This window comes from Triticum urartu, chromosome 7A, assembly GCF_056163025.1.
Source record: "Triticum urartu cultivar PI428250 chromosome 7A, HENAU_Tu73, whole genome shotgun sequence".
Classification (NCBI taxonomy): domain Eukaryota; kingdom Viridiplantae; phylum Streptophyta; class Magnoliopsida; order Poales; family Poaceae; genus Triticum; species Triticum urartu.
The window spans coordinates 163469195-163483280 of NC_141879.1; positions in this window are offsets into that span (position 1 = coordinate 163469195).

The window sequence follows — 14086 nt, forward strand, 5'->3', positions numbered from 1 at the left end:
CCAAGCTTAATTCATGCTCATCCTCGAGTAGGTAAATGATAAAAACAGAATTTTCGATGTGGAATGCTACCTAACATATTCATCCATGTAATTTTGTTGTTGTGGCATGAATGTTCAGATCTGTAAGATTCAAAACAAAAGTTTAATATTGACATAAAAACAATAATACTTCAAGCATACTAACAAGGCAATTATGTCTTTTCAAAATAACATGGCCAAAGAAAGCTTATCCCTACAAAATCATATAGTCTGGCTATGCTCCATGTTCATCACACAAAATACTCAAATCATGCACAACCCCGATGATAAGCCAAGCAATTGTTTCATAATTTTTATGTTCTCAAACTTTTTCAATTTTCACGCAATACATGAGCGTGAGCCATGGACATAGCACTATAGGTGGAATAGAAGGTGGTTGTGGAGAAGACAAAAAGAAGGAGATAGTCTCACATCAACTAGGCGTATCAACGGGCTATGGAGATGCCTATCAATAGATATCAATGTGAGTGAGTAGGGATTAACACGCAATGGATGCACTAGAGCTATAAGTGTATGAAAGCTCAAAAAGAAACTAAGTGGGTGTGCATCCAACTCGCTTGCTCATGAAGACCTAGGGCAATTTGAGGAAGCCCATCGTTGGAATATACAAGCCAAGTTCTATAATGAAAAATTCCCACTAGTATATGAAAGTGGTAACATAGGAGACTCTCTACCATGAAGATCATGGTGCTACTTTGAAGCACAAGTGTGGTAAAAGTATAGTAACATTGCCCCTTCTCTCTTTTTCTCTCATATTTTTGTTTTTTGTTTTTTTGGGCCTTCTCTTTTTTTCTGGCATTTCCTTTTTTTGGCATTTCCTTTTTTTCCTCACATGGGACAATGCTCTAATAATGAAGGTCATCACACTTCTATTTACTTTACAACTCAAGAATTACAACTTGATACTGATGTCTACTACACAACCTTCTTCTTATAGACGTTGTTGGTCCTCCAACTGCAGAGGTTTGTAGGACAGTAGCAAATTTCCCTCAAGTGGATGACCTAAGGTTTATCAGTCTGTAGGAGGCGTAGGATGAAGATGGTCTCTCTCAAGCAACCCTGCAACCAAATAACAAAGAGTCTCTTGTGTCCCCAACACACCCAATACAATGGTAAATTGTATAGGTGCACTAGTTCGGCGAAGAGATGGTGATACAAGTGCTATATGGATAGTAGATAAAGGTTTTTGTAATCTGAAATTATAAAAACAGCAAGGTAACTAATGGTAAAAGTGAGCATAAATGGTATTGCAATGATAGGAAACAAGGACTAGGGTTCATACTTTAACTATTTCAAGTCCTCTCAACAATAATAATATAATTGGATCACATAACTATCCCTCAACATGCAACAAATAGTCACTCCAAAGTCACTAATAACGGAGAACGAACGGAGAGATTATGGTAGGGTACGAATGTTGGGGAACGTAGTAATTTCAAAAAAATTCCTACACACACGCAAGATCATGGTGATGCATAGCAACGAGAGGGGAGAGTGTGATCTACGTACCCTTGTAGACCGACAGCGGAAGCGTTAGCACAACGCGGTTGATGTAGTCGTACGTCTTCACGGCCCGACCGATCAAGCACCGAAACTACGGCACCTCCGAGTTTTAGCACACGTTCAGCTCGATGACGATCCCCGGACTCCGATCCAGCAAAGTGTCGGGGAGGAGTTCCCTCAGCACGACGGCGTGGTGACAATCTTGATGTTCTACCGTCGCAGGGCTTCGCCTAAGCACCGCTACAATATTATCGAGGATTATGGTGGAAGGGGGCACTGCACACGGCTAAGAAAACGATCATGTGGATCAACTTGTGTGTCTAGGGGTGGCCCCTGCCCCCGTATATAAAGGAGCAAGGGGAGGAGGCCGGCCGGACCTATAGGCGCGCCAAGGAGGAGTCCTCCTCCTAGTAGGAGTAGGGGAAGGAAGTGGGGAGGGAGAAGGAAAGGGGGGCGCCGCCCCCCTTCTCCTAGTCCAATTCGGACCAGGGGGGAGGAGGCGCGCGGCCCACCCTGGCTGCCCTTCTCTTTCTCCACTAAGGCCCATATGGCCCATTACTTCTCCCCGGGGGGTTCCGGTAACCCTCCGGTACTCCGGTTTTCTCCGAAATCACCCGGAACACTTCCGGTGTCCGAATATAGCCGTCCAATATATCAATATTTATGTCTCGACCATTTCGAGACTCCTCGTTATGTCCGTGATCACATCCGGGACTCCGAACTAACTTCGGTACATCAAAACTCGTAAACTCATAATATAACTGTCATCGAAACCTTAAGCGTGCGGACCCTACAGGTTCGAGAACAATGTAGACATGACCGAGACATGTCTCCGGTCAATAACCAATAGCAGAACCTGGATGCTCATATTGGATCCTACATATTCTACGAAGATCTTTATCGGTCAGACCGCATAACAACATACGTTGTTCCCTTTGTCATCGGTATGTTACTTGCCCGAGATTCAATCGTCGGTATCTCAATACCTAGTTCAATCTCATTATCAGCAAGTCTCTTTACTCGTTTCGTAATACATCATCTCGCAACTAACTCATTAGCTGCAATGATTGCAAGGCTTATGTGATGTGCATTACCGAGAGGGCCCAGAGATACCTCTCCGACAATCGGAGTGACAAATCCTAATCTCGAAATACGCCAACCCAACATGTACCTTTGGAGACACCTGTAGAGCTCCTTTATAATCACCCAGTTACGTTGTGACGTTTGGTAGCACACAAAGTGTTCCTCCGGTAAACGGGAGTTGCATAATCTCATAGTCATAGGAACATGTATAAGTGATGAAGAAAGCAATAGCAACATACTAAACGATCGAGTGCTAAGCTAACGGAATGGGTCAAGTCAATCACATCATTCTCCTACTGATGTGATCCCGTTAATCAAATAAAAACTCTTTGTCTATGGTTAGGAAACATAACCATCTTTGATTAACGAGCTAGTCAAGTAGAGGCATACTAGTGACACTCTATTTGTCTATGTATTCACACATGTATTATGTTTCTGGATAATACAATTCTAGCATGAATAATAAACATTTATCATGAAATAAGGAAATAAATAATAACTTTATTATTGCCTCTAGGGCATATTTCCTTCAGTCTCCCACTTGCACTAGAGTCAATAATCTAGTTCACATTGCCATGTGATTTAACACCAATAGTTCACATCATTATGTGACCAACACTCAAAGGGTTTACTAGAGTCAATAATCTAGTTCACATCGCTATGTGATTAACATCCAAAGAGTACTAAGGTGTGATCATGTTTTGCCTGTGAGAGAAGTTTAGTCAACGGGTCTGCCATATTCAGATCCGTATGTATTTTGCAAATTTCTATGTCAACAATACTCTGCACGGAGCTACTCTAGCTAATTGCTCCCACTTTCAATATGCATCCAGATTGAGACTTAGAATCATGTGGATCAGTGTCAAAGTTTGCATCGACGTAACCCTTTACGACGAACCTTTTGTCACCTCCATAATCGAGAAACATATCCTTATTCCACTAAGGATAATTTTGACCAATGTCCAGTGATCTACTCCTGGATCACTATTGTACTCCCTTGCCAAACTTAGGGCAGGGTATACAATAGGTCTGGTACACAGCATGGCATACTTTATAGAACCTATGGCTGAGGCATAGGGAATGACTTTCACTCTCTCTCTATCTTCTGCCGTGGTCGGGTTTTGAGTCTTACTCAACTTCACACAACTCTTTCTTTGACTGTTCCATTTTGAACTACTTCAAAATCTTGTCAAGATATGTATTCATTGAAAAACTTATCAAGCATCTTGATCTATCTCTATAGATCTTGATGCTCAATATGTAAGCAGCTTCACCGAGGTCTTTCTTTGAAAAACTCCTTTCAAACACTCCTTTATGCTTTGCAGAATAATAATACATTATCTCCGATCAACAATATGTCATTCACATATACTTATCAGAAATGATGTAGTGCTCCCACTCACTTTCTTGTAAATACAGGCTTCACCGCAAGTCTGTATAAAACTATATGCTTTGATCAACTTATCAAAGCGTATATTCCAACACCGAGATGCTTGCACCAGTCCATAGATGGATCGCTGGAGCTTGCATATTTTGTTAGCACCTTTAGGATTGACAAAACCTTCTGGTTGCATCATATACAACTCTTCTTTAAGAAATCCATTAAGGATTGCAGTTTTGTTATCCATTTGCCAGATTTCATAAAATGTGGCAATTTCTAACATGATTCGGACAGACTTTAAGCATTGATACGAGTGAGAAAATCTCATCGTAGTCAATACCTTTGAACTTTGTAAAAAAACCTTTTTCGACAAGTCTAGCTTTGTAGATAGTAACACTACTATCAGCGTCCGTCTTCCTCTTGAAAATCCATTTATTTTCTATGGCTTCCCGATCATCGGGCAAGTCAACCAAAGTCCATACTTTGTTCTCATATATGGATCCTATCTCAGACTTCATGGCCTCAAACCATTTCGCGGAATCTGGGCTCATCATCGCTTCCTCATAGTTCGTAGGCTCGTCATGGTCAAGTAACATGACCTCTAGAACAGGATTACCGTACCACTCTGGTGCGGATCTCACTCTGGTTTACCTACGAGGTTCGGTAGTAACTTGATCTAAAGTTACGTGATCATCATCATTAGCTTCCTCACTAATTGGTGTATTAGTCACAGGAACAGATTTCTATGATGAACTACTTTCCAATAGGGGAGAAGGTACAATTACCTTATCAATTTCTACTTTCCTCCCACTCACTTCTTTTGAGAGAAACTCCTTCTCTAGAAAGGATCCATTCTTAGCAATGAATGTCTTGCCTTCGGATCTGTGATAGAAGGTGTACCCAACTTTCTCCTTTGGGTATCCTATGAAGACACATTTCTCCGATTTGGGTTTGAGCTTATCAGGATGAAACCTTTTCACATAAGCATCGCAACCCCAAACTTTAAGAAACAACAACTTTGGTTTCTTGCAAAACCACAGTTCATATTGTGTCATCTCAACGGACTTAGATGGTGCCCCTCTTTAACGTGAATGCAGCTATCTTTAATGCATGACCCCAAAAACGATAGTGGTAAATAGGTAAGAAACATCATAGATCGCACCATATCTAATAAAGTACGGTTACGATGTTTGGACACACCATTACAGTGTGGTGTTCTAGGTGGCGTGAGTGGTGAAACTATTTCACATTGTTTTAACTGAAGGCCAAACTCGTAACTCAAATATTCTCTTCCACGATTAGATCGTAGAAACTTTATTTTCTTGTTATGATGATTTTCCACTTCACACTGAAATTCTTTGAACTTTTCAAATGTTTCAGACTTATGTTTCATCAAGTAGATATACCCATATCTTCTCAAATCATCTGTGAAGTTCAGAAAATAATGATACTTGCCGCGAGCCTTAATACTCATCGGACCGCATACATCAGTATGTATTATTTCCAATAAGTTTGTTGCTCGCTCCATTGTTCCGGAGAACGGAGTCTTAGTCATCTTGCCCAAGAGACATGGTTCGCAAGCATCAAGTGATTCATAATCAAGTGATTCCAAAATCCCATCAGCATGGAGTTTCTTCATGCGCTTTACACCAATATGACTTAAACGGCAGTGCCACAAATAAGTTGCACTATCATTATTAACTTTGCATCTTTTGGCTTCAATATTATGAATATGTGTATCACTACGATCGAGATCCAACAAACCATTTTCATTGGTGTGTATGACCATAGAAGGTTTTATTCATGTAAACAGAACAACAATTGTTCTCTAACTTAAATGAATAACCGTATTGCAATAAACGTGATCAAATCATATTCAAGCTCAACGCAAACACCAAATAACACTTATTTAGTTTCAATACTAATCCCGAAAGTATAGGGAGAGTGCGATGATGATCATATCAATCTTGGAACTACTTCCAACACACATTGTCACCTCGACTTTTACTAGTTTCTGTTTATTCTGTAACTCCCGTTTCGAGTTACTACTCTTAGTAACTCAACCAGTATCAAATGCCGAGGGGTTGCTATAAACACTAGTAAAGTACAAATCACTAACATGTATATCCAATATACCTTTGTTCACTTTGCCATCCTTCTTATCCACCAATTACTTGGGGTAGTTCCGCTTCTAGTGACCAGTCCCTTTGCAGTAGAAGCACTCAGTCTCAGGCTTAGGTCCAGACTTGGGCTTCTTCACTTGAGCAGCAACTTACTTGCCGTTCTTCTTGAAGTTCCCCTTCTTCCCTTTGCCCTTTTCTTGAAACTAGTTGTCTTGTTAACCATCAACACTGATGTTTTTCTTGATTTCTACCTTCGTCGATTTCAGCATCATGAAGAGCTTGGGAATTACTTTCGTCATCCCTTGCATATTATAGTTCATCACGAAGTTCTACTAACTTGGTGATGGTGACTAGAGAATTCTGTCAATCACAATTTTATCTGGAAGATTAACTCCCACTTGATTCAAGCGATTGTAGTACCTAGACAATCTGAGCACATGCTCACTGCTTGAGCGATTCTCCTCCATCTTTTAGCTATAGAACTTGTTGGAGACTTCATATCTCTCAACTCAGGTATTTGCTTGAAATATTAACTTCAACTTCTTCGAACATCTCATATGGTCCATGACGTTCAAAACGTCTTTGAAGTCCCGATTCTAAGCCGTTAAGCATGGTGCACTAAACTATCAAGTAGTCATCATATTGAGCTAGCCAAACGTTCATAACGTCTGCATCTGCTCCTGCAATAGGTCTGTCACCTAGCGGTGCATCAAGGACATAATTCTTCTGTGCAGCAATGAGGATAAACCTTAGATCACGGATCCAATCCACATCATTGCTACTAACATCTTTCAACTTAGTTTTCTCTAGGAACATATCAACACAAACACAGGGAAGCAACAATGCGAGCTATTGATCTACAACATAATTTGCAAAATACTATCAGGACTAAGTTCATGATAAATTTAAGTTCAATTTAATCATATTACTTAAGAACTCCCACTTAGATAGACATCCCTCTAATCCTCTAAGTGATCACGTGATCCAAATCAACTAAACCATGTCCGATCATCACGTGAGATGGAGTAGTTTCATTGGTGAACATCACTATGTTGATCATATCTATTATATGATTCACGCTCGACCATTCGGTCTCCGTGTTCCTAGGCCATATCTTTATATGCTTGGCTCGTCAAGTATAACCTGAGTATTCCGCGTGTGCAACTGTTTTGCACCCGTTGTATTTGAACGTAGAGCCTATCACACCCGATCATCACGTGGTGTCTCAGCACGAAGAACTTTCGCAACGGTGCATACTCAGGGAGAACACTTCTTGATAATTAGTGAGAGATCATCTTAAAATGCTACCATCAAACTAAGCAAAATAAAATGTATAAAAGATAAACATCATATGCAATCAAAATATGTGACATGATATGGCCATCATCATCTTGCGCCTTTGATCTCCATCTCTAAAGTACTGTCATGATCTCTATCGTCACCGGCATGACACCATGATCTCCATCATCTTGATCTATATCAATGTGTCATCACACGGTCGTCTCGCCAACTATTGCTCTTGCAACTATTGCTATCGCATAGTGATAAAGTAAAGCAATTATTTGGCGCTTGCATCTTATGCAATAAAGAGACAACCATAAGGCTTTTGCCATTTGCCGATAACTTCAACAAAACATGATCATCTCATACAACCACTTATATCTCATCACCTCTTGACCATATCACATCACAACATGCCCTACAAAAACAAGTTAGACGTCCTCTACTTTGTTGTTGCAAGTTTTACGTGGCTGCTACGGGCTTAAGCAAGAACCAATCTTACCTACGCATCAAAACCACAACGATAGTTTGTCAACTTGGTGCTGTTTTAACCTTCGCAAGGACCGGGCATAGCCACACTCGGTACAACTAAAGTTGGAGAAACTAACACCTGCTAACCACCTTTGTGCAAAGCACGTCGGGAGAACCGGTCTCGCATAAGCGTACGCGTAATGTCGGTCTGGGCCGCTTCGTCCAACAATACCGCCGAACCAAAGTATGACATGCTGGTAAGCAGTATGACTTATATCGCCCACAACTCACTTGTGTTCTACTCGTGCATATAACATCAACACATAAAACCTGGCTCGGATGCCACTGTTGGGGAACATAGTAATTTCAAAAAAATTCCTACGCACACGCAAGATCATGGTGATGCATAGCAACGAGAGGGGAGAGTGTGATCTATGTACCCTTGTAGACCGACAGGGGAAGCGTTAGCACAACGCGGTTGATGTAGTCGTACGTCTTCACGGCCCGACCGATCAAGCACCGAAACTACGGCACCTCCGAGTTTTAGCACACGTTCAGCTCGATGACGATCCCCGGACTCCGATCCAGCAAAGTGTCGGGGAAGAGTTCCGTCAGCACGACAGCGTGGTGAAGATCTTGATGTTCTACCGTCGCAGGGCTTCGCCTAAGCACCGCTACAATATTATCGGTGATTATGGTGGAAGGGGGCACCGCACACGGCTAAGAAAACAATCACGTGGATCAACTTGTGTGTCTAGGGGTGCCCCCTGCCCCCGTATATAAAGGAGCAAGGGGAGGAGGCAGGCCGGCCCTATAGGCGCGCCAAGGAGGAGTCCTCCTCCTAGTAGGGGTAGGACTCCTACTAGGAGGGGGAAGGAAGTGGGGAGGGAGAAAGAAAGGGGGGCGCCGCCCCCCTTCTCCTAGTCCAATTCGGACCAGGGGGGAGGAGGCGTGCGGCCCACCCTGGCTACCCTTCTCTTTCTCCACTAAGGCCCATATGGCCAATTACTTCTCCCGGGGGGTTCCGATAACCCTCCGGTACTCCGGTTTTCTCCGAAATCACCTGGAACACTTTCGGTGTCCGAATATAGCCGTCCAATATATCAATCTTTATGTCTCGACCATTTCGAGACTCCTCGTTATGTCCATGATCATATCCGGGACTCCGAACTAACTTCGGTACATCAAAACTCATAAACTCATAATATAACTGTCATCGAAACCTTAAGCGTGCGGACCCTACGGGTTCGAGAACAATGTAGACATGACCAAGACATGTCTCCGGTCAATAACCAATAGCGGAACCTGGATGCTCATATTGGCTCCTACATATTCTACGAAGATCTTTATCGGTCAGACCGCATAACAACATACGTTGTTCCCTTTGTCATCGGTATGTTACTTGCCCGAGATTCGATCGTCGGTATCTCAATACCTAGTTCAATCTCGTTATCGGCAAGTCTCTTTACTCGTTTCGTAATACATCATCTCGCAACTAACTCATTAGTTGCAATGCTTGAAAGGCTTATGTGATGTGCATTACCGAGAGGGCCCAGAGATACCTCTCCGACAATCGGAGTGACAAATCCTAATCTCGAAATACGCCAACCCAACATGTACCTTTGGAGACACCTGAAGTGCTCCTTTATAATCACCCAGTTACGTTGTGACGTTTGGTAGCACACAAAGTGTTCCTCCGGTAAACAGGAGTTGCATAATCTCATAGTCATAGGAACATGTATAAGTGATGAAGAAAGCAATAGCAACATACTAAACGATCGAGTGCTAAGCTAACGGAATGGGTCAAGTCAATCACATCATTCTCCTAATGATGTGATCCCGTTAATCAAATAACAACTCTTTGTCTATGGTTAGGAAACATAACCATCTTTGATTAACGAGCTAGTTAAGTAGAGGCATACTAGTGACACTCTGTTTGTCTATGTATTCACACATGTATTATGTTTCCGGTTAATACAATTCTAGCATGAATAATAAACATTTATCATGAAATAAGGAAATAAATAATAACTTTATTATTGCCTATAGGGCATATTTCCTTCAACGAAACACGTCAAAGTTATTCTTTCCAATCAATCTGTTGGACTATTCCTATAGGTGTCACAAACAACCCTAGAGTTCATACTAGAATAACACCTTAAGACATAAATCAACCAAAACCCTAATGTCACCTAGATACTCCAATGTCACCTCAAGTATCCGTGGGTATGATTATACGATATGCATCACACAATCTCAGATTCATCTATTCAACCAACACAAAGGACCTCAAAGAGTGCCCCAAAGTTCTACCGGAGAATCATGACGAAAACATGTGCGAACCCTATGCATAGGTTCATGGGCGTAACCCACAAGTTGATCACCAAAACATAAATCAAGTGAATCATGTGATATCCCATTGTCACCACAGATACAGACAGCAAGACATACATCAAGTGTTCTCGAATCTTTAAAGACTCAATCCGATAAGATAACTTCAAAGGGGAAACTCAATCCATTACAAGAGAGTAGAGGGGGAGGAGAAACATAAGATCCAACTATAATAGCAAAGCTCGCGATACATCAAGATCGTGCCAAATCAAGAACACGAGAGAGAGATCAAACACATAGCTACTAGTACATACCCTCAGCTAGGGATGGCAATGGGTCAGGTTTGGGGCTGGTGGAGCTGGTCCAAATCCAACCCATGACCCATCTTTCTACCCTCTGCCCATCCATCAAATTATCCATGGGCACAACTTGTGCCCATGCCCAAACCCACTGGATACCCACATACCCATGGAGCTCAATGGGCATAGAAAAGTCAGCATGAAGCCTTCCCAAAGATCACATTAACTCATCATCATTCACTCACAAATGACAACATAAGCTACATGCATAAGTAGGTAACAAGTAATATGATGAGTCCTTAAGTGTGACATACCAGAGGTTGATTCTGCAGCATATAACTCATGACACAAGTTCCATATTTCCTGTCATTTCCCATTGATTCGCTCTTTCTATTGTCACTGGCATATGGCCCCACATGTCATACGGGTATCCATTGGATATCCATGGAGCACAAACTATAACCATGCCCAACCCAGCTGTTCGTGGGTATCCATATCCACGGACCCATGGGCAGAAATGTGCTCCATACCCTTGCCCAACTGGGTCGGTTATCCATGGGTATCCAGATCCACAGATAAAATTGCTATCCCTACCCTCAGCCCCGAGGGTGGATTACTTCCTCCTCGTCATGGAGAGCGTCGGGATGATAAAGATGGCCACCGAAGAGGGATTCCCCCTCCGGAAGGGTGCCGGAACGGGTCTAGATTGGTTTTCGGTGGCTACGGAGGCTTCTGGCGGCGGAACTCCCAATCTATTGTGCTCCCGGATGTTTTTAGGGTATATGGAGATATATAGGCGGAAGAAGTACGTTAGGGGAGCCACGAGGGGCCCACGAGGGTGGAGGGCGCGCCCATGGGGGGTGGGCACGCCCCCCTACCTCGTGGCCTCCTTGTTGCTTCCCTTACATGGACTCCAAGTCTCCCGGGTTGCTTTCCTTCCAAAAATAAGTTCCATGAAGTTTCATGTCAATTGGACTCTGTTTGATTTTCATTTTTTGCGATACTCTAAAACAAGGAAAAAAACAGAAACTGGCACTGGGCTCTAGGTTAATAGGTTAGTCCCAAAAATAATATAAAAGTGTATAATAAAGCCCATAAACATCCAAAGTTGATAATATAATAGCATGGAACAATCAAAAATTATAGATACGTTGGAGACGTATCAGATACTTAGAACAAAATATGACTCTATATGAATGCAACCTTTCTTCTACGCAACCTTTCTTCTTGTAGACGTTGTTGGGCCTCCAAGTGCAGAGTTTTGTAGGACAGTAGCAAATTTCCCTAAAGTGGACGACCTAAGGTCTATCAATCCGTGGGAGGCGTAGGATGAAGATGGTCTCTCTCAAACAACCCTACAACCATATAACAAAGAGACTCTTGTGTCCCCAAAACACCCAATACAATGGTAAATTGTATAGGTGCACTAGTTCGGCGAAGAGATGGTGATACAAGTACAATATGGATGGTAGATATAGGTTTTTGTCATCTGAAAAAATAAAAACAGCAAGGTAGCAAGTAACAAAAGTGAGCGAAAACGGTATTGCAATGCTTGAAAACATGGCCTGGGGTTCACACTTTCACTAGTGCAAGTTCTCTCAACAATTATAACATAATTAAATCATATAACAATCCCTCAACGTGCAACAAAGAGTCACTCCAAACTCACTAATAGCGCAGAACAAACGAATAGATTATTGTAGGGTATGACACCACCTCAAAGTTATTCTTTCTGATCGATCTTGTCGGCGTTCTGGGAATGGGGGTCCCCAGACCTGCCTGCCTGCGGCCCACGGCGTGGCCAAGCAGCAGGCCGTGCCCATCTTCACCAACAAAGCATCCAAGACCCTCGCGAGGGTCCAAGCCTCGCGAGGCGGACGACGCAAGACCTCCTTCCGAGCGGCCTAGTCAGGTAGGCTCGTGAGGGACAGAGATATCAAAGTGAGGCGAACCTCATGAGGCTCTCGTGACGTAAGCCATGACGATCGACACCAGGCGAGCGCCAGTGCGCGTAGCGTCCTTGTTTCCTCTTTGGTGCAAAGGGGGCAAGCGCAGCCGCGGAGTACCGAGGCCTTAGGCAAAGGTTGCCATTTCGGTGCAACAAGTCCAAGACCGTGGACTGCAAGACGGAGGTCATCGTGGAGCCCAAGACGGCGTCACCCCCAGAGCTTTGTGCAGGCGAAGACTGCTTTTGTCAGGATAGCTTGTACTAGCTGCCCCCCTTCAAATTAGCCCGCCATTGTTGGCTCCCTTCCCGCTCAATATTTCGGAAGAGGACCATGGCCTCTATAAATAGGACTAGCCACCACCATAGTATGGAGGACAGGCTCATGAGACCCGGAGACATCATCAGACCCAGAGACATCATCAGACCCAGAGGGCTCATCAGACCCCGAGATACACACAAGTCTGAAAGCACAAGAACACCTCAACCTCAGGAGGCTGTTCTTCCCCTTGTATTGTTCATCATCAGCCCAAGAGGCAATCCACCACCACCACACTGGAGTCAGGTATTACACCTCAACGGTGGCCCGAACCAGTATAAACCCCATGTCTTTCTGTGTTGTGAGTTCGTCGAGTTCGTCCCCCAGATCTTAGCGAGCTAGAGTGTAGACCGGTGGGAGGGAATGACTTCACGCACACCCCAGTGTTTGAACCTTAAGGGTTAGCCGGAGCCCCACATCCGACATTTGGCGCGCCAGGTAGGGGTGCGCCGAAGCTTCTTCTGTGCCAATCAGCTGTTCGATGTTCACCGGCTACGATGTCTGGCGACCCAAGGGCCGGATCCGACCGCTGGGTGGCCTGGTCGGCCCTAACAGCACCACCTGCCCATGAAGATCCCGATCCCGCACCCCAAGTGGCACGAGCGCCACCAAGCTCTGCCGGGCGTGGACAGCGTGGCCAGGCATCATCCACCCTCACCCCGTGGCAAGCACGAGCCGCAGTGTGAGCAGCGAGTCATGTCGCGGCAACAGCGCCGCACTCACGGCGGGAGCAAGCGAACATGCGGGCGGCACTCATAGTGGCAAGGGAGCTGCTGCGATGCAGGCTAATGGAGAGCGGCCGGGACACGCTGCTTGAGCGTGTTGCTGAGCTGCTGGACGCAGCGGCGTCGGGAGCGCGACCATTCTGCTATCGACTCCCCCCAAGCCACTGCAAGGTCGCGCGGCGAGCCTCACCACATCTGCGCACCATCGACCACGCCCGGGGGCTTCGCCAACATCAGCACGGCTGGCGGCGTAGGTGGCTCCAACCTCCCCCCCTATGCTGCCCTCAACAAGCACGAGCGCAAGCGTCACCCCCCATGGTCCCGGCCGGATGCCATATTATCATCCCCAGGACGTCATCATGGGCGGAGAAACATGGAGCGTGGGGCACCACGGCGAGGTGTTCGGTGTGACGGCCCCGGAAGCCTACGTGCCCCGCATGATGGACCAAGGGTACGCACCAGAAGACGACATCAGCTCATTCATTGGAGAAGATTGTGGAGAAGGGGCGCTAGGAGTCGAAGCCTTCCAAGAGCCAGCGGAGAACCACAGCGATCGCACCGACGACGGCAACTACAGGGTACCGCT